This window comes from Parasteatoda tepidariorum, chromosome 10 (assembly GCF_982258835.1).
Source record: "Parasteatoda tepidariorum strain Cologne lab strain chromosome 10, Ptep-v5.0, whole genome shotgun sequence".
Classification (NCBI taxonomy): domain Eukaryota; kingdom Metazoa; phylum Arthropoda; class Arachnida; order Araneae; family Theridiidae; genus Parasteatoda; species Parasteatoda tepidariorum.
The window spans coordinates 99,839,203-99,860,269 of record NC_141764.1 but is presented as its reverse complement, the minus strand read 5'-3'; the positions used below and the strand labels follow the sequence as shown (position 1 = coordinate 99,860,269).

General features: G+C 29.4%; 1 protein-coding gene and 1 long non-coding RNA gene across 3 annotated transcripts in view; both read right to left on the bottom strand.

The window, feature by feature from the left end:
• Cpes (Ceramide phosphoethanolamine synthase) overlaps positions 1-19,045 on the bottom strand; it is a 96,691-nt gene extending 77,646 nt beyond the window's left edge. Inside the window, exon 1 of one of the 2 annotated variants that reach the window (XM_016056966.5) lies at positions 18,731-19,045. The gene's annotated coding sequence lies outside the window, so the exon portion shown is untranslated. The remainder of the gene's footprint in view (positions 1-18,730) is intronic. The other variant, XM_016056967.5, reaches the window with a different exon arrangement.
• On the bottom strand, positions 1,208-9,406 carry LOC147803159 (uncharacterized). Its single transcript, XR_015429808.1, has 2 exons — positions 6,406-9,406; positions 1,208-2,361 (listed from the first exon to the last, which is right to left on the bottom strand). It is a non-coding gene; the product is annotated as an uncharacterized LOC147803159 (long non-coding RNA).
• Positions 19,046-21,067: the final 2,022 nt, after the last annotated feature.

The window sequence follows — 21,067 nt, the reverse complement described above, 5'->3', positions numbered from 1 at the left end:
GATTTTTAGAACAGTTGAAAAACTTTTTAAAATATTTAAGTCATCTGTCTATTCTATAAACCAGATGATTCTTCACCTTAAGATTATAAGCATAGTTTAACATCACCACATTGCTTCAAGTGTAAGGCACTTAAACTATTGTTTTTTTTTTATTTTCATTAGCAACACAGCTTCGAAAAACAGCGTTAAATTCAACCATCACTACGTAAACAATGTTTAATATTTGCTCCAGCCATCCGCAGACCAAAGACAAATAAAATAATAAAGAAAAAAGAGAATTATTTCGAAATAGATCTTATGCATGATAATGAAACAGAAGTTAAAATTTAGTCACATTTATTTAATTCTTGGCAAAACTTCAGAAGAAATATCAATTTTCTGAGAACAAAAATACGCCAACTCAATTTTTTCAAGCACTTATGCAGCGTTTTAATCAGATTAAAGGAAACTTAATTCGACCGAAAAAGCTCCAAGGTTGCATTAAAGACAATTTAAGAAAGGAGAAAGCGCTTCAAGATTGAAAAGGGAAAGCAAAAAAAATGAAAAGGGAAAGCAGTTCCAATTGTGTTTTTAAAAAATTGCTCTTGGCGAACAGAAAACACTTCATCTTTATTTCTATATATATAAAACTATAAAAAACGTAAAATTAATCAAAAAAATTATCTTCAAAATATTTTTCTGTATATTCTGGTAATGGTAATTTCCAACCAGTTACCATGCTAATCCTCGTTCTTTCATTTTTCTTCACATGGTGTTCACATTTTCCTTTTATGAATGAACAAAGACACTAAACCAAAAATTAAAAAGGTCTTAAATTCTCATGTTAGTAACAAACATATAAACAACAATCTTTTAATGAAATAAAAAGTTTTTTTTTGCTATTACTAACAAAAATAATAAAATGGAATATGTATTTTTAACATAAGAATTGTTGCAATAATAGTTTTTTTTTTTTTTTAAATCCAGCACAAGAAAGAGAATTACCTAGTTGAGAGTGTTTTTCAAAGGCTCTTTTTTATGGTATGAAATATCACTTTTTTCAGATTAATATTCTATTTTCATTATTGCTGCAAGTTCGCAACAGTTAATCATGAGTGTTAGGTCAAGTTAAGCCAGCCTATTTTTAGGGAGCGCCCTCTATGCTAATTCTAAAAATGGCGCAAAACATCGTAGGAATAAACACTTTAGTTTTGAAAAATGTTTGGAATTTTTCTTTTTTTTATGCTTCAAAAAGCTACTCCTACGTTGCATATTATCTAAATTCGTAAAAGTTTGTAAAAATTTAAAATTTTCCATCGATTATGATGGTTTTATTTCGATGAAGAAAAATCTGGCAAATTTTCAAAGAATTAAATAACTTTTAAAATAATTAAGTCATTTGTCCGGTCTGGATAATTCTTTGCGGCAGTATGGTACATATAGTTTGAAAATATAGCTTAGGCTAAAGTGCTTAAAGCAGTTAAACGGTTGTTTTTTTATTTCCTCGGCGAAAGAACTAAGAAAAACTCTGTTAATTGTTTAAATTGAAAACATATTTACCCAAATCCTGTCGATTTTTATTTGAATATTAAACTTTTACTTATTTTGATTTTTCATGCAAATATAAAAACTTTTATGTATTCTAAATTTGAATGAAAAAAGGGTAAAAATCTTTTTGTAAAACTTATTTTTATAATACTTAAAAAACACAGCATCAAAAAATGAAAAAAAGATGATTTTTCAGATAAGGATAAACCGAAGCTGAGTCAAGTCACCTGGTGAACACGTTTCAGGAATTAGTGATTCGTATACTTTCCATCCTCAGGGAAACTTCTAATAAAATTCTTGGAAAAATTAATAAAGCAAGAATAGAAATTTGAAGTAACTAAGTTAACCTCAGGTAAAAAATGATGGAGTTTTTTATTTTTATTTCTTTCTTTATTTATTTTTTGACAGAAGATGAATATATAGGCATAGTGTAAGTTATTTTTTGCAATTTCAGTTGTGGGAATAATAAGGGAGCGGGGGTTTGTGTAAACGTTATTAAAAAAAAATTACTGTACAAAAAAACATTACTGTACAAATTACTGTTAAACAATTTGATTACAGGTTTATTCAGAATTTCAAAATATTACATTCAAATTGAAACAACTCAAGGGATCATAACTTTCACCGCTGAAACTTTCTGATAAATTGGCATATTCAAAATCGTCAGAGTCACACATTATCGGACACTTTGATGATTGGTCCACATTGAACAGTTGACTTGCTATTTGAGATACGAAATTGTCCTCCTCGCGCTGTCTCGTTCACACACGTCGAAGCCTGTCCCAGCTAGACTGCTAATAAGCAACACAGGAGCGACCGCGCACACATCCTGATCTTAAGGGTGTCTTGGAGTCAGGAAAAACTTCGATGAGACACTCGGACAAAAATAACCAGGTGCTTTTCTTTCCCCCAAGTAGTACAGTTAAGTCGTCAATCATGTCAAACCCCCATTTCACACTCTTTTTACACTGTTTGGGAGGTCTGACAACTCCATGGGTCTGACCACTGCGGTCATGCCTTACTTCAGAAAAGGACTAAGTAAAAGCACGAATTTCTTATTTTCCTGGTGAATGAAATAAGCAAGTTTTTCTTTTTATAACAAATAAATTATACTTCGTGAAATCTTATCAATTTAATTATTTAAAATTTTAATAAAAAAATTTCTTAGAGATATTTCTTTTACTTCATTATTCACTTTTTAAATTTTATTCATAATGTTACATGCATAGCGTTTTAAATTCCAAACGTGGTTCTACTATTCACTGTTACTTTTTTCCGATTTTTTAAATTTAGATAATTTCAGTGTTTTTAAGCTTGAACTCTAAGAAAATTCATAAAGCCTATATGTATTTTGTGTTCTTTCTACAATTCTAAGTAAAGCGTAATATTTTATAGTTATCATTTTCATTTTAAAGTTCTCATAGTTACTTTCTTTTCCTTCGTTAGTTTATTATCATCTCAACCAAGATAATTTGAAGTTCAAATCAAACGACGATTTTATATATATATATATATATATATATATATATATATATATATATATATATATATATATATATATATATATATATATATATATATATATATATATATGATATTGTTCATGTAATCATATATATATATATGATTGTTGAATTCCGTGCCAATTGAAACCAGTAGTGAATTTTTAAAGTTTAAGCAATATCATTGTATTTGGTATCATTTTTAAGTAAATTTGTTGTAATTTATAAATTCAAAAGTTATTCATTTATTTATTTATTTTTTGAGTTCTGCATGATCAATGCATGACAATTTATCATCTATATAAATCTATATAAATTTATTTATCACTTCTGCTTGAAAATTTATCATAGAGGGCATTCATGATTTTGACTAATTCTACCAAACAAACTCTTTTTTAAAGAAGAATCCGTTATTAAAAATAAAACGATTTTACGTATAGTTTGATTTATATTGTTAAATAAATTGTTCCTGTTTAATTATGCAGTAATTACTGTCAAAAAAAAATTTTCTTATATTTTAAGTCAAAAATTATCTCAAATATATAGTGTCTCCTATCTATATTTCATACGTAGGTAAAACACCATATAAAATGTGTATGTGCTATTGACGAAAATGTGAATTTTCTATTAAAATCACCGTTATTTGCCTAAGAAATACATAGAATTACTAAATATAGCGACTTGAGACAATCACTCGATTGACTTTTTATTTTATAACCGTCGTTGAACAGCAGACCCAAATTTTAGCTTGCGGCTACCAATGTTCAACTCCGTAGCCTCATAATTTTGAATCCAATCCAAAAGACAAGGCAACACATCGATCAGTACCCCCAGAGGCATAGATTTGTTTAGGAACTTGGTGGACTTTGGGACCCGACGTATTTAATGTATGCCAGTCACCATTTAAAACACTGGGAATCTTTTGATGTTGCTATAGATAGTTTCGCAAGTGTAAAAAGTTCTTGGAAAAAAATCGGTAGTTAATTTCGTTGCCCGAAAAGCTGAAATTGAGAAAGAAGCAAAGGATGCACTTTTTTTTCTTTTTAAACAGAGTCTGGTAAAACAAAAACTTTCAAATATAACTACAAAGATGTAGTACGGGTTTCAATTATAGTAATGCTGCCAACTCCAATTTTAAATAACCGAAGAGTCACATTTAATAGTGATATTTCCCTTTAACTTTTAGTCAAATTTGTAAGACGTCCCCTCTGTTACATTCCATATCCTTTCTGTCTTATAATAATTTATTTTTCCTCGAAATGTGATAATTTATAAAAAAATAATAAAACACAGATAATGTTTCGGATGGTCTAAATCACAGAATTTAGCTTAAATAAGAGTGCTATAATAATATGGGATTTAATAAAGATAATGATATGGGATTAGATAAAAATATGGGATTTTATTTGTCCCCTCTGTTAAAACTACATTTAATCAATTTATTCATGGGGTTCTTTTATTATTTTATGCCAATTAATTAAACATTGCACCCTAAAGTAGCATATCCTAATAGAATTTTTGTTTTCAAAAATATTAAATATATTTTTTAGAATAAAATATTTGGGTGATTTCCCCTCTGTTACGCTTGAAATCTCTCTCTCTCTCTCTCTCTCTCTCTCTCTCTCTCTCTATATATATATATATATATATATATATATATATATATATATATATATATATATATATATATATATATATATATATATATATATATATATATATATTGTTCACTTGATAATTACACATAGATTACTCTAAATATTTTATTAATTACATTTTCAATAAAATAAGAGAGCCATGCATAGTAAAAAATCTTTCCTTTATTTCTTCACAAAATCAATTGTCTCACTGATAGTTTTCGAAAAGAAAAATGTATTCTGTAAATGTCATGACAAATAAAGAAACATTGATTTAAATTCGATGGATATCAATCTTTTTGCTGATTATCACTCGATATTAGATAATTTGTAATTGATTAGTAATTTTCTGCTCACTTAACAGTACTTTTTCATTGAATTGTGTATAGAATGTTCCGTAAATACTACCTCCTCGATAAATGTCTAGAAATCTTGTCACAAATGAGATTAAAAAAAAAAAGGATCACAAAATAACACTTTAGGGAAGAAAAAAAAATTAAAACATGATCATTCATCAATTGAGAAGGTGAGATTAAAAATGTATGTTTAGATTCCGAAAAAACATAGAGGAATTGAAAGACACTTATTTGAGACACTTCAAACTAAATTCGGCAATCAAACTGTTTTTAAAGTTTTAATTCCGTTTATCTTAATAGTGATTCTGACGATTTTCTTATCGTTTTCTCCCGCTCTTAAATTATATTTTGCGATTCCTAATTTGTATATTTTTTTAAACTTAATTCTTAAAGAAGATTCTAAAATTATATATGAGGATGTAGATTACGGAACACTCTCCATCATAGAAACAAGATGTTTCAGTTTTCATAATTAGATATTGAATGTTAGTAAAAGATATTGATTTGATTGTGAAATATAATTTTCTTCTGTTTAATGTCATGTTTTTGTCATATATTAGAAAAAGTTATTTTTATCAATCCATGCGTGTATTTCGGTTTATATTATATATATATATATATACACATATATATATATATATATATATATATATATATATATATATATATATATATATATATATATATATATATATATATACATACATAAATTTTATCTGACGACGTCAATGCAGCCTTCTTTTTTAATTTTAAAAGTAATGTCCCATATTAGCAATCTACGATAATCTATAACAAACGCTCCTCCACAAAATCTAAGCATGAAATACAAACAGAAATGCATGAGGATGCACATAAGAAAAGGTGGTAGGGAGAGTCATAAATCACAGTGAAAGCTGGTTTCAGCCTCCTGCGGTGCAAAGGGTAATTTTCGCTGTGGGTAATTATGTTGAAAAGGGTGTTAGAAGGGGAAGGAAATTTTGAGTCTGATGATTGAAATTATTGAAACTAATTTACGATTTACGTAATATGTATAAAACCTAGAATTAAAATATTAATCTTAAGTTATAGAGAGTGTCTTAAGCTTTAAATCTGTCTTAAAATTTTTTCAAAAATGTTAAAAATAAACTTGTAATTAAAGTTTATCTCCTAAATTTCAGTCTTTCGAAGAACATGTTAGTTTCAAAAAAGTTTTAAAAATATTTAAAATCTTCCAACTGAAAATTTTGTAAGATAGTTTAATAGTAGACATTTCAAAGCATACAATGAAGCAAAAGAAATTCCAAAATGTTAATTAGTGACTATATAATGAGTAGGCTAAGAATCATATAATTCTCCATAGACTAACATGGAGAACGACGAAAGTAGAATCTCTCTCCAAGACACCCTTAATACAGCTCTCACAATCAGTATTGAAAATCCGGTGACCTTTATACAGCTCTCTCGGCCTCTCGCGAAACAACAATGAATCAACTAAGTATTTAGATATCCATTCCTCGAATTCTATTACATATAAAATTCTGGTGAGAGAATACTATAGCGTGTCTACCATTGCTATTATTAAATACCAATTCACTAGTATATGAGACATTTTAACTCGATTCTCTCTTGGGGTACCTCATGATAGATGAAAGTTGACATTGTCGAAAGTTCATTCTCCACAATGGTTTATTTTACCAGAAATGAGTTTTCTCAAAACTTTAAATTTTATATGACTTATGCAGATTTAAAAGAATTTGCCGCGAAAAGTTTACCCGGTATGGATACTCTTACGTACAAACTAAAGTATAAAAAATTCTACTATATTCCCATTAAAGTTTTCTTCACAATAAACTTCAGTTTTAAAAGCTGAAAACATGCCTATTTAGTAAATGCAAACGGAATTAATGACACATTTTCTAAGAAATAAAATGAGCATTCGAGTGCACAAAAAATAAACGAAATCGGTTGAATAGTTTGTGACAAAAATCAAATTTTACGAAAGTCAGATATTTAAATCTCGATTTCCCAGAAAGTATTCAACCAATTTCGCTCAAACTTTGTATTTTGTCATGCCAATTACACTCTTTAAAATAATGTAAGAAGTTGTAAGCCTTGCAGGTTTTCGACTATTACTAAAGGCTATTTTGTGCACGGAATTATCTTTGGACAAATATAACTGCGTGCAAAAATTTTTCAATTCATTTAAAAAGCTTTCGAGATAGGGCAAAATGTATAATTAACATTAAGCGATCCAAACTTTGCACCGCTCTCCTAACAAAGACCCCATTTCTCAGATTGCGACTAATATTTAGGGGGTCAACAATGCAAATCTGAAATATGTTTATTCAGGGAAAGAACGCTTTTGTGCCAGATTTCGTAACATAAATTATTTGTCTTCACTAATTAATCTACATATTTGAGGTAATCCCCTCGAACCATTAAGGGGGGACCCCACCCTGAATATTTCAAAAATTCGAAAAAATTTGATTGCATCATTCGTGTACCCTTCCTAACGTCAGTGTAAAACGATTTCTCAGTACCTAACTTCGTTTGGAAGTTATACCGGAAAATAGAGAGTCGTCGCTAAGCAGGTAAAAAGGCCCGTTCGGCCGGATTAGTAGGGGCGACATTCTTTTTGTGTCTCATCCATTCTGTTGACTGTATATAGAAACTTACTGTAGGCATTTCATTTATCGACCATTATATACATGAAATTAAACGTTTTCCCCTACCATAAGTCAAAACTTTAAACGCGTTTTTCTCAAAACGCTGTCTTTTGACCTGGCCTAACGTTTTTCTCGTGATCTATACAACGAAATAAGCTGTTCTTTATTTTAAATTACGTAAAAATACATTCTTTAGAAAGAAGCATAGGAATTTTTTTAATATTTTTATATTTCGATTAGTATTTTAATGAATATTTTTTTTAATGAAAAACTTAACTTTTTTTTTAAGTTGCCGCCATTTTGGTAATTTTGCGAATATCAAAAAACCGCTATGATACTTTTTGGATAATGTTTTTATGTTTCAGAAAATAAATCCATGAGCCCAGTGAGGTGCTACTTTTTGAAGACCAGCCACACATGGAGCTGCCACCAACTTATTTTTTATTATTTTGTGAAAGAAAAAAATTTAAAATAGACTTAAATTGTAGCTAAATAACATTAAAAAAACAAGGAGTCTCTGCATTGTCTCTAAGATTCGATAACGCGAAGGTCCGATCATTAGATCAAAAGTTATTATTCAGGGTGGTTCGTTTTTTTTTTTTCTTTTGCGCACTGCACAATATAAAATGTATGAGTACGAGTAATTTTTATGATGTACATATCTCTAATATTACACGAATTCTTATTGCAAAAGCGTCTATTTATTCCCTTTCCTATTTACACTCATACGAAAAATAACTATTGACTCAAATAAACTTAAAAAAAAAAAAAAAACTTTTCGACAACTAACATACAAATGCATAGAAGAAATCCAATTTCTTCCCGAGTCACTTTAAATGGAAGGTGGAAACCCAGAAACTTGAAAAACATCGATACAGCTCCCGAACACAAAAAGTTTTTCCAAGGAATCATCCCGGACATCATTTCTGCCCTCCTGGGAAGCTCAAGAGCGGAGTTATCGATCCGCAAAAAGAAAGAAAAATGAGCACACGGATATTCTCTCTCTCTCAGCGTTTATTTTTTGGACACCAACTCAGTCTGGAACAACTTCTCTTTTGATGTCACTCAACCAATCCATCTTTCATGAAATTAAAAGAAGCCAAACAGAAAGAAGCTCGCCGAATGATTTATTGGAATGAATGGTTGAACTTTTCAGTCCAAACATTGGCTATGGTTTTCTTCGCCAGACAAAGATGCCAATACAAGACGAAATTGGGGATTTAAAGTCTCAGACTTGTCTGGAATTTTAGAGGAAAATTAAAACAGAAAATTGTTTAGTGAACTGGAGTTGCCGAACTTTCGAAAAATCCGCCCACTGGTTAAGGTACATTGAAAAGCTTTCGAAACAATATTTTTTAGAACAGTAACGATTTCGAAACAATATTTTTTCACTTAAAATATTTTCCAGGCAATAATGTTAATTAAGAATTAAAAGTAAATTTAGAAGGATATAATAGGAAATTATTTTGAAACAGAAACAATGCAATTTTTGAAACAATTATGTAAAATCGGAAGCAACGATGTGAAATACTTTTAAAAGCAGGAATAATATATATATAATCTTTGTAAAAACAAATGCCTCTTTTGAAACAGGGTTTTGAGTTGAGATTTTAGCAAATTTTCCCGTCAGTGTTTAAAAATAAGTTGGAGCAGCTAAACGAATAAGAAAAATTAAGAAGCAATATGAACAGTGAATACACAGAACAAATTAAAAGGCAAAAAAAAATTTGTCCAAGTAAATAGATTGATAGAATCAGAAGCACAGATTCAGAAGCAATAGATTTAGAAGCAAGCACAGGTCAAAATAGAGCATGCTGTGAATTCAATAGAACAAAGTTCAAGTAAAACAAGATATGGGTGTAATGACACCAAGTCCGTATATAAAACTGTAAATTTAATGATGCAAAGTCCAAGTAAAACATGTTGCGCGAGACCTGGTAACAGAAATTGAGTTAAAAGTACATGGAAGGCGGAAGAATGGAAGAGGGATTAAATGGAACAAGATTCAAAAGCGGCTTCACTGCGCCAAACACAAATAACAAAATCAAAAGTTGTAACAGTAGCGGTTTCCAAAAAAATTGCACCGCCGAAAGATCACAAGGATTTCGTCAGTTGGGACTTTCTATTATACCTGAAATTATTACTATTATATCCAATCTACAATTCATAACTTATTTGATATTTCATTTGTTTGTATGAAATTATTTCTGTAAAATTCAAAAGAAAAAATAAGTAGCAAAATTTTAAAAAAATATATATATATTTATTTTTTCATAAATAATGTTTTGTAGAAATAATGCATTCATAAAAAGAGATTATCAATTCAAAATAAATTAACTAAAATTCGAGAATATATATATATATATATATATATATATATATATATATATATATATATATATATATATATATATATATATATATATACACACAATTATTTCACCTCATTTTATTCATTATTAGCATATGCATGCATCAAGAACAAATCCATGAAATCAAACATTTCATTCTTCGCATTAAATATATTTATAATAATTAATTTTTGAATGGCATATTGAAAGCTGCTAATGAACTTTTTTTATGTACTTAAGAAGCTCAATCATTTAGTGTTCCATTGTGGAAAACAATTGGGAATGGCTGCGTTAACAGATCCGTTCGCGAAAACAAAATATCCAGAAATAAAACAAAATAAATTAAAGATGTGGAAACCTGTAGTGGTAGTGAAAAAGCAGTGAAGAGAGTAAGATCATCGTAAAAAAAATCAACGATAGTCTGACTAATCTTCAACACAACTCATAGTAATAACCCATGACAACTAGTCATAGAAGCCGTACTCGGTTCCACCTTCTACAGTGAATTTCCGAAAACTCAATCAAGACCGATGACGTATGCAATAATATTTTTAACTGCAGTACTATGAATTAGAGGAAGTAAACATAAAAATATTTAAATTCAATAAATTTCAAGGTCAGAAAATAACAATATCAATGAAGGACAAATGAACGGTAAAATTTCTAATAAAAGCGCTTCAAGGAAAAGTAACGCTCAATCAGATGTATTAATAACTCTAAAAAAAGTAAACCTTCAACACACGCACACAACCAGGTCATGTTCAGGAAATATAATACTACTCCTTTTATTTCTTACCGACATATTGTTTATTAAGTCAACATGTGATACAACAGTGACATGGTTGAGTAATCTCATCTACGCCTACAACTTCTTTTGCGGCAGATAATAGTTGGAGTGAGGGTAAAGAGTTGCGACAATTAAATAAGAAAATATAAAATGTTTTTTAACACCACAATTTTCAAGTGGATTAAAAAAGATAAAATGTAATTAAATTTTAATCACAACTAAGAAGAGAGGTTCATATGGCAATTTTTAATATAGTTTTTTTTCTTTTTAGTCCACTAAAGAAGCGTGATTTTTTTTAAAAAAAATTAATTTTATTTCTTTTCCATTTTAGTATTGTGTCTGTTGGAGCTGAAAAATTTCGTTAACTAACCATCTTTTTTAAATATCGCGACAACGGTATTTTCAAAAGCATTATCTCTATAAATAACAAATGTTCGATAAGTATCGGCAACTATAATACCGCTGTAACACGGTTATTATCCACAATAAATGTCGAAAACGTTACTGTTATTATTTATATTGTTATTACACATTCTAAGTTAAATAAAATATGATCGCGATAATTATAGAATGCTATAACTACTAGTCATTGGCCCAACAGTCCACTTGAGCCTACTTCAAGGCAGCCGTCCATCCTAACATATCGATAATTATCGACAACAATAATATTTCGATAAGTAACGAATAACAATATGCAATAAAAAATTCCTGAGTGCTAATAAATTTACATTGTATAACGTAAAGTTTGACCAATATAAAAAAATATAAATTAGGTAAATTGGGAAAATATTGCGATATGCCACAAATAGTGATATTTTCTGGTGATATATCGCTTTCTGATATCGCCCAGGCGTCTGCTAGTTTGAATGTGTCCGATATTTCGTTTTGCGATAAGTTCCTTTATTTCCAAGTCTGAGAATGAGAGGGAGGCTTTCGAGAGGTTCGATTTTTTTTTTTATGTGCTGGGTACATGTCAGTTTCACTCAAAAAGTATTCCAAGAAGGAGAGTTTATACTGATACTTGTCTTTACAGAAACAGGAGTTGCCTTGTCTTCTGAATTGAGTCTAACATTACAAGATTAAAATTTTTAATAGTGACTAAAGGGAGCCATAATGGCTTCGGGGATAAAGCGTGGGCCTTACAATGAGGTGAACCGGGTTTGAATGGATGCGATGGCTGGTCGATACAAATTCCGCACCTGGTTTGCACCGACCACAGTGCTGATGTTAAAATATCCTCAGTGGTAGACGGATCATGGGATAGAGTCCCCTTGCCATCAGGCTAACCGGGGGTGGTTTTCCTCTCCATGTAACGCAAATGCTGGTTAGTTTCTTCAAAAAGTCCTCCGCGAAGACAATTTTCTCCCAATACAGGAGTTCCCTTGTCTTGTGGATTGGGTTCAAAATGACAAGGCTACGAAGTTGAAGCGGCTGATCAACGACGGTTATAAAATAAAATTGCGACTAAATTACACAGATTTATTAATCAGCATAAATATCAAACATTTCAAAAGCTCTTGCATAACAACATTTAAATTTCTTGACAGCAAAGAACTTAACCTAAAAATTAAGATCGAAAAAAAAGTAAAGATAACTCAACAGTTCTGCATTCCTAAGTAAAAAAGCAGCATCTTGAATTTTTTGCCATTTTCGGATTTCTTTATCAAGTTTCTAATACATAGTGTTAAAATAGGTATCTAGAGAATGAGGTATTATTCATGCATTAGGAACTGGTATAAAGTCATGGTTCTAATACATATTATTATAATTAAATATTATTATTATCTTAAGTATTAACAAATGGTAAAGTCATGTTTCCAATGCACATTGTTATACTTGGTATTTAGAGAATTTTGTTATTATTTTAAGTATTAGGAACCTGATAAAGTCATATTTCTAATACATACTGTTATAACAGGTTCTTAGTGTATTATTGTAATACCTAATGAATGTATATTGTATTAGAAATCAGATAAAGAAGAAAACCAAAAAAAATCTAAAATTGGAGATATTGTACTTAGAACAGGAGTTTTAGAAATAATTCGTTAACATTATTCGGGGTTGCTAAGAAACTAATTGCGATTAGAAACATGAAAGAGGTAGTAGCGATTCATAAAACATCGGTAACACTATCAGAAAAAAAAGCACGCACAATGGATGGGCTTGCTTTTCACTTACAACACCAACAATTAATGATTCTTACTTCCAATTTACGCATCAATACTTAAATGGAGCTTCCTTTTCAAAATAAGAATGTAATTAATCATGAATTGAAGAAGAAGAAGAAAAAATAGAATGGCAAACTTCCAAACAAAAGCTTATTATAGGTTAAATCAAACAGCCATAAATATTTAAAAATGATCAATTAAAACGTGCTACTCAATAAATTAATGACGCTGGTCTGATAGCTGCTGAAATTACATAATACGCATACTTGTCGTATTATGTAATTTCGCTGAAGAACGGGGGGGGGGCTTAATCCAGACTTTTTATGAATGATCCATTTTTGAGATTTTGTGAAAAATCAAAAATCTGATTATTTCCCAGTCTTTTGTTAGAAAAGCAATTTTCCTATCTCACAGAAGATGGATCATAAAGACACAGTTCCCAAAAGATCACTGGCTGCGGTAAGTGTGCGGGTGAATGATTACTTTGATCGGTCTGCGAAGGGACCGAAGATGCGCGGGATCTAGAAACGTTAAAAATGATCTACCATAAATTGCTTGACTTCGCACGCAGGCGACCAAATAAGCACTTGGCAACAATCGTCAGGCTATCGAAGCGTGGAAACCATCCCCTCCTCAAAGAATCAAAAGTGTGATGGCATGTCTTTAGATCATCCTCAGGGCTGTTTCCCAGACCGTCGCCAATAGCCCACTGTGCAGCTCTAGTGTGATGTAAATGAAGAACTAAAAAATAATAATAATTTTCTGAATCTAAAATTAGCTTGGTGACTCTTTCTGCTTGTTTGTAAAAAAAAAAAAAAAAAAAAAAAAAAAAAAAAAAAAAAAAAACATAGAAATTATGTTTTTCAAGAAGTGTAACTTCTGAGAATGAATGATTTAAAATTATGAATTAAAATTATCACATACTCCGATTTTCGAGAGAAAGTTTTGAAGGGTCCATTTTTAAAATGTAGAGTATCGCGAATGATCCGTTTAAAGATAAAATATTTGGAGACGGGATCGTTAATTAGCCCAAATTTCTCCTAAATATACAAATGTTCATTTCCCCCCCCCGTTTTAGTCAGTTTAGCCTAACCTAATACAAATATTCATAATCCGGAAAAAATAGGTAATTTAAATAGTAGTAACGTTAGTAACGTAAAAAAGTAGTAAAAAACGAAGTAACTTTTCTCTATCTTATGTATTTATTTTTATAAACTTATGAATTGGAGGAAAAAAATAAGGCAATATCACTAGAACACAACGTGGTTGCGTAACCTGTGTTTACCTAACCTATCAAAGGACAATCTAAAAAAAAAATTTGGGACCATTTAAGAACCCTTCACAAATGTCCAAACCTCAGAAAGGACCCTTCATAAAAATTCAAAATTTGAAAAAAAGACCCTTCACAAAAATCTAAACCTCCAAAAGGAACTTTTTAAAATCTGTAACCTCAAAAAAGGACCTTTTACAAAGTTCTTTACTTCGAAGACGATATTTTCACAAAACCTTTTCTTCTACAGTAAATTTCATTATGTAAGCCTTCTTTTTTTTAACAACTTCAAATTCCATTACTTTGAAAGACGTAAAAATGACTATTTTTGTGCTGATTAATAACTAAATGCAACTAAAGGAACTAACTATAAAAACTTATATAAAAAGTATTGTAACAACCAACACTAAACACAAGTCGTTTTAATTTTCGACATTTAAATCTTCATAGAGTCTTATGTAAATGCGGTTCTTGTGAAAATATGTTTCACGGGAAAGCGGTCAAAGCTTTGAAGAGAAAGAAAAAAATTAACTGATAATTCCACTTTGTCATGCAAAAGATTCAAATTGTTTTCTCAAAATTCCAAAAACAGGATCTTAGCAAAAAATCCTAAATTGACCCCTTCCGAAGGCAATCCCCTGAAGTCCATTGGATACAAAATATATGTAATATAAAAATAATAGCTAATCTGTATATAGCTAGAAAAAGCGAAGCATAGTTATTTAATCATGAAGCCGTTACTTAATTAGAAGAGAACAAAAGCACTTACAAAAATTACATTAGAGGAAGATGTATCAACATAGTATTTACCCTTTCTTTCTTCTATATAACGTATGTCTACTGACATAAGCTATCAATTTATTAGTTCTCATACACTGTTCCCACTTAATTTCAGAAGAAAAATAATTCCCCGACTTTTCAGGAAAAAATTTCAATGGAAATCCATATCCTATTTTATCTATACCTTGCAATTCATCATCAGAAAACTTTAATTTTTTTTTATTTGTAATGTCAAATATTAGATTTTATGAGCAAAAACATAAAATAGAATAAGAATGGAAACATATAAAGGTTTCACTAACAAGTGGAACTTAGTAACATAATTATAATACATGTTATAATTATTTAACTCGAATCTCAATAATTGTTAACATACTTTTACTGACAATTCTTCTAGGACTGGTTGTTTTCCAGGTATGATATAAGAATTTTCCAGATTCTTTGCAAAGAATTGCAGCTTTCCCTGACTATTCCCTGCTTACTAGAGTAAAAATAAAATTCCCTGACAATATCAGGTTTTCCCTGTTCTCCCCGAAAACGTGGGAGCCCTCATTACTAAAACAAAGCGTTATTCTCTCCGTTCATGCGCGGTGCGTTAAATGTTAAAATCGTACGGTGGGTGCTAGGTATAACGTCCATCGTGGTCAAGACTAAAAGAGACGTTATAACGGGAGGTCGTTACATTACGAGTGCGCAAAAAATAATTATTAACTAACAGCATAAAAAAAATACTTGACGATAAGAAATTATTACCGATAAAAATAAATATCTAATAAGATATAACCGCAATCACTATTGATAACTACTATAAGAATCGAATACTGTATTATCGTGATCATTATCTGTAGCATAACGTATCAAAAAGATAATATCCAATAATACGAAATTATAATTGTTGATATATTTTATTTGGGTAACGAAAATGACAACGAATGCAAAAAAATAGAAATTAATAAAATTGGGAAAATATCGCGATATATTGATAAATATTGTTATATTTTTTGACAACACATAACGATATTACAATTCGCTATTATCGGTTACAGGGATCAATGTTCATGATAGTGACAACTCGGAAAAACAGTCGCCGACACATGGGTCGACCAGTACCTTTTTTAATAAATACTTTTTTATAAGTTTAAAAAAGAATCAACTTTTTTTAAATTATCAAATAGGGAAAAAAACGTTTTCTCTACTACAAACACACATTTATACTTGAATGGATTTAATTCCTCATCTATCACAGGGTAGTAGTACAGTATTTTTAATGAGTTTTTTCTTAATTACTATTTATTTCTTTTTCGATGAATAAAATTCTAACAGAGACTTTTCCGTGACACTGTTTCCAGTACTATAAATCACATTTTAGTTTCGATATGAAATATTGCCTGAGTAATAATCTATCAAAAACAGGAAACGGGACCTCCATAGAATAGCGGATTTGTTTTTGTGAAAGAAAAGCAAATCATGCCTTACCTCCAAGGACAATTCTAACAATAAAACAGGAGAGAACGGAAAAAATCATAAAACGACAGATCCAGTTATGAAAAACAGAAAAAGAAAGGCGTGTCATGAATGCTGTTATTCGACAATAAACAAAAGAAAGTCAAGATGTGAAAGTGAAAAATTGGCATCTATTTGTTTCTTCGACCGAGAATGGGCGACTGGTTTTCAACTACGTATGCACATGAAGGAATTTAAGTTACTGTGGCCAAACATTTTTTTTTTCTTTCCATAAAGCATGCATGTCAAACATGCGGTTCATGAGCCAGATGTAGCCCAATAACTATAGTCAACTGTGGCCTGTAAAAAAGTTTACTGTACGTAAGAATAAAAAAAATTGCATTTTGTTCATTTTATTGAAAAATCACAGAACTTATATCAAAATTCTTGCCTAGCAAGGAAAAGAAATTTTATACTTTCTCCAATGATCAGCGATTGTTTGAAGACTTAATTTCCGATTAATACCGCAGTGTTCATTTTTGCACTGTATAGTTGTATTTTTAGAATTAATCTTTTTATTTCAATATTAGTACTAACTAGCTTAAAATCACTAAGTTTTATGCAGTAGCGTAGTTTGTTAAGTAGCTGCAGTATGTATATTTGAAGGGGTTTATCTAATTCTGACAAATTCTTTATATATATTTGCATATTTAAGGTGATGCCCTTGAACCTATAATTATTGGTTCACGTACTAAGACCCAATCCTAAGATTGGGAATTACATGAAAAACAGACTATTAGATCAAAAGCTAATCACTTTTTTTTTTTCGTATTGTACATTTTAGACTTTATTACAAAATTATAAAACTATATTTATGTAGATATACTACATTAACTCTAACGATATTAAAACTTTGTACTTCAAGCTTACATTTTGAGTATTTAAAATAAAACCAACTGTTTCTTCCAATTTGAAATACATTTTAAAAATATGATAGTATAATTCTTAAATATCGATATATTTTAATTATAAAACTATTTAGCCAATTAACTAACAGTTTAGCATCGTTCATAAAAAAAATACCTGGCTTAAAATTGCAGTTTACGACATAAACACTTTAAAGTTAAGTAAAAAAATAATTATGAGAAATTTTATTCAATTCATAGATTAGTTTGTTACTCATCAATAGAAAAAAGGTTTTTGATTATTTGCTAATTCCTCAACTTTCTTTCATTGAAAATTATCATATAAATTACCATGTAAAAAAAAAAGGTAACTAAAACGCAAATTTCATAGAAAATTAAATGAAAGGGAAACAAAAGTATAATGAGGATAAAGTATAAAAAATGGAATGTTATATTGAAAAATCATAAATAAAATCGACTGATTGAACCAAATACAAATTTAAATATCTATGAAATTAAACAATAACTAAATTTAATAAACTCTTTTCAGTTTCGCATTAAAATATTTGTTTACAAAATATTAGTCTTTCTCTTCTTTTTCAGTCTTCAAAACTATAAAATATATGAGAGAACAATAAAAAAAAAAAGATTAAAAATCGTACTCAAACTATCTTACAAAACTTCTGTAAATCCTACAAAAATTTTATTCTAAAATTTACAATCACAACGAATTAATAATAATATAGCTAAACTTGACGATTTAAATGCTAATGACATTTTCTGTTGTTCTAGATGGAAAAAAAAACAACTAAATATTTAAGGAAAACATTCCGTAAACTAATTTCAGAATAAAATTATTTCTTCTTTAAACATTTTTTTTAAATCTCTTCCTTTAATAATGGAAATACTTACGCGCAGATATTAGACATATTTCCATCATCACATTTATCAGCTTTCTTTAGCAAAAGAATTAAATATATACAAATAAACCATAAACAAACTTTGAATAAAGATTATTTGTTTCTTAAACGTTCTATATTCTTCCTTTCTAGATAGAAAATAAACACGCAGACGATTTAAAAGATAGACGCATTCCACATAAACCAACTCTAATTTGCTTTCTTAATATTAAACATTGTCTAGTATTAAAATTATCTATTAATCTTTAAAGATAGTCAGTTATTTTAACATTTTTAAACACGGGGAATATCTTAACACGCAGACGATATTAAACACATATGTATTTCTCATATACCGGCTTGGATTACGTTATCTCTTATAATAATTTACGAACTTCAAAACGAAGCACATAAAACATAAAAATCAAATCGAGAAAATAAAAATAAAATAAGGACTCACCTTCACTTAAACTTCAACGATGGCTTCGCGCTACACTTTATTCTAAGATCACACACACACGAATTCAAACATTTCATTCATAAAAATCTTCGATTAGCGAGTTTAAAACAATACAGTTCGATGGATGAATTCTACGTACGTTGTGGAAAAATGTTTCACGTGTTTATTTCATAACGATTGCTCAGCGGAATGAATCTGATGTCCGCCAAGACTTGTGTTTTCAACAGAATGAACACATTTCTGTCATCTCAAGATGTAGGAAATAAACAAAGCCAGACGCAAGCCTCTCTCCAGGAATGCCATGCTTTCACAAACGTTAAGCCGTTTTAGGTTTGCTACATTATCAGAGTTTATCGTTTTTGGCGCTTGCCAAATAAAAAGACTGTTGCAGTGACTCATGATGTTTGTGAATGAGGATGTCCACAGTAGAATATGATTTATGGAATGCAGCCATTGTGTGTAAACGAGAATGTAATTTGTTATCAATTAGAATATGGAGTGTTTTTAACAAATTATATTATCTATGAGAAATTTTGACTTTGTTTTTCTTTTAAATCTGATTTCTTTTCACTTTTAATCCATTATAACTAGTGCCGTAAATTTTCTCTCAACTCTTTCTAAAACTTTCTGTACTGCATCATCATTTTAGCTATTTATGTATCGTGTTATCGAATATATTTAAATTTATTAGTTACTTGTTCACTTATAAATGGAATCACAGAATAATAAAAGTTTTAAATTTAACACTAGAATATAAAATATTGTCATAGTTAAAAAAATTCATTTTTGGTTACAAAACACAAATAAGTGTTAAAGACTTTAAGACATCTAAAAAATAATTACAAAACACATACTAAATACAGATTTTTAAACGCATTTTATGTTTCTAGTTTGAAAGATAGATTTATAAACTTAAGTTTGTTGAGAAAGGTATATATCAGGTTGCATTAAAATAAATGTCTGGAATAAAGATTTAATATTTAAAAATTTAGATTAGTTTCAGTTTTTGTAAAATATTTAAGGTAAATCTGTAAAAAAGACTTTACGGGAATAAAAAAATTTAAAAAAATAGTAATATGAAATAAATAAAAAGTTATAAAATTAATGTCTACAATTCGAACAAAATATAAATGCATCAATAATTTGAAACACAATCCACTAAAAATTGCTAATCTGTTGTTAATTAATAATAAAATCATAGCAATTTTTTAAATTTTCCAGCATAAATTTTCATGAGGAATTTTTGTATTAATTTGAAATAAAAAATTTCGAGAAAATTACATTATTAACCTAAAATTTATTTCTCCTGTCCTTTTTTTACCGCAAATTCATTGATAAAATCAATATTTCGTGCTCTTTCATTTTTCAATAGACATTAAAGTTCATTCAATCCATCTTGCCTTATCGTACTCCTCAAATAATTTTTTCGACTATTATTAAATAAAATAATGAAAATAATAAGTATGCAAATAAAGTTATTTTTTTGCATGGAATTACTTTGGATTAACGAATTTAATAATTGTGTGCAAAAATTTTTCAATTTGCTTAAAAACTTCTCAAGATATGGTGAAATATTAAATACAATTATCATAATGTAAAAAAATTATCATTGACCCCCTAAAATTATTATGATTAGGGAATAAAAGTTTGGACCCCCTAATTATCATTAGGAGTTTCATACTTTGGGTCGTTCTCCTGTCTAAATAATTTGGGACAATATTTCCCAGATTGCAGCTACCCCCCCCCCCCCTATATTTTGTCAGAAATATTAATCCGTTGAATAAAAAGGTATTTTATTCTGTGAAAAAGTGCGTATTTATGTCTGATTTCGTAACTTAAAATATCGCTGACACCAACTAATTAGCTTGTTCAAGGACACACCCTCAGACTATTAAGATAGAGTCTTGAAACGTGAAGATCTGATCATTAGATCAAAAATTATTCAGGATAGTTTGTTTCTCAATGGTTAGAGGTCTTGACCTCAAATGTGCTAATTAATTAATGCAAACGATATTTTAAGTTACGAAATCAGACACGAAAAAGCACTTTTTCTGAATAAACGTGCATTTTTATTTATTGATTGATTGATTTGGATTTCTGACCGCCGGTTCTGATTCTGAGGGGATAGCCGCAATCTGGGTTAATATGGCCCCCATAGTTTGTTAGTTTACTTACTATACTTACCTACAAAATACACAAGTGGGCGACCTTTGTGCTAAAATAAAAACTAAGGCTAACATCGTTAAAGTGCACAAAAATATTTATAGTGTTAGTACAAAAATATTAAAGTAAATCAGTAAAAGTGTAAATTAAAGTAAGGGGTGGTGAACTGGTGTG